Below are 539 nucleotides of genomic sequence, written 5' to 3'. Positions count from 1 at the left end.
ATATGACCATAGTCCTTCTAAGAAACGATTGGGTGTGTGGTTTAGTAAATAATGGCTAGCAACTTAAGAATCGGCTTGCATAGTGAATTATGTTTTATATTTATTGCTGGTTTTCATGAATAGCATTACATCAGTTTTTTGTATTTATGGCTGCAACAAAATGCTTAATTAACCGACTTCTTATCACTTTACAAACACTTTATTTAATTTGCAATCCAAAACTCTTCGATTGTACTTTATTAATTTTTTTAGCTATAAGTTATATGAATTTATAAAATAGGCCAAAATTATTAAAAAGTTGTACTTACTCTTATTTTCACTATTTATCTCTGTTAAAATCAAAACAAAATTTGACCGCTGCCGTTGCTGCACAGCGCTCCTGGCGGCCGGATAAAGTACTAAAATTTAGGCTAAGCAATTTTTAGCAACAGGGTGGACAGAATCGCGATCTTCGGAGTTCGCCAAAAATTCGGATAATATTTTAGCTTAAGCGTTTTAGCAGATTTTAGCATTTTAGCGATAGCGAAAGTTGGAATCCG

The sequence above is a fragment of the Rhagoletis zephyria genome, unplaced genomic scaffold (assembly GCF_001687245.7).
Source record: "Rhagoletis zephyria isolate East Lansing unplaced genomic scaffold, Rhagoletis_zephyria_1.1 Rzeph_scaffold_03270, whole genome shotgun sequence".
NCBI lineage: Eukaryota > Metazoa > Arthropoda > Insecta > Diptera > Tephritidae > Rhagoletis > Rhagoletis zephyria.
The sequence above is the reverse complement of the archived record's forward strand: the minus strand, read 5'-3'. Positions refer to the sequence as shown.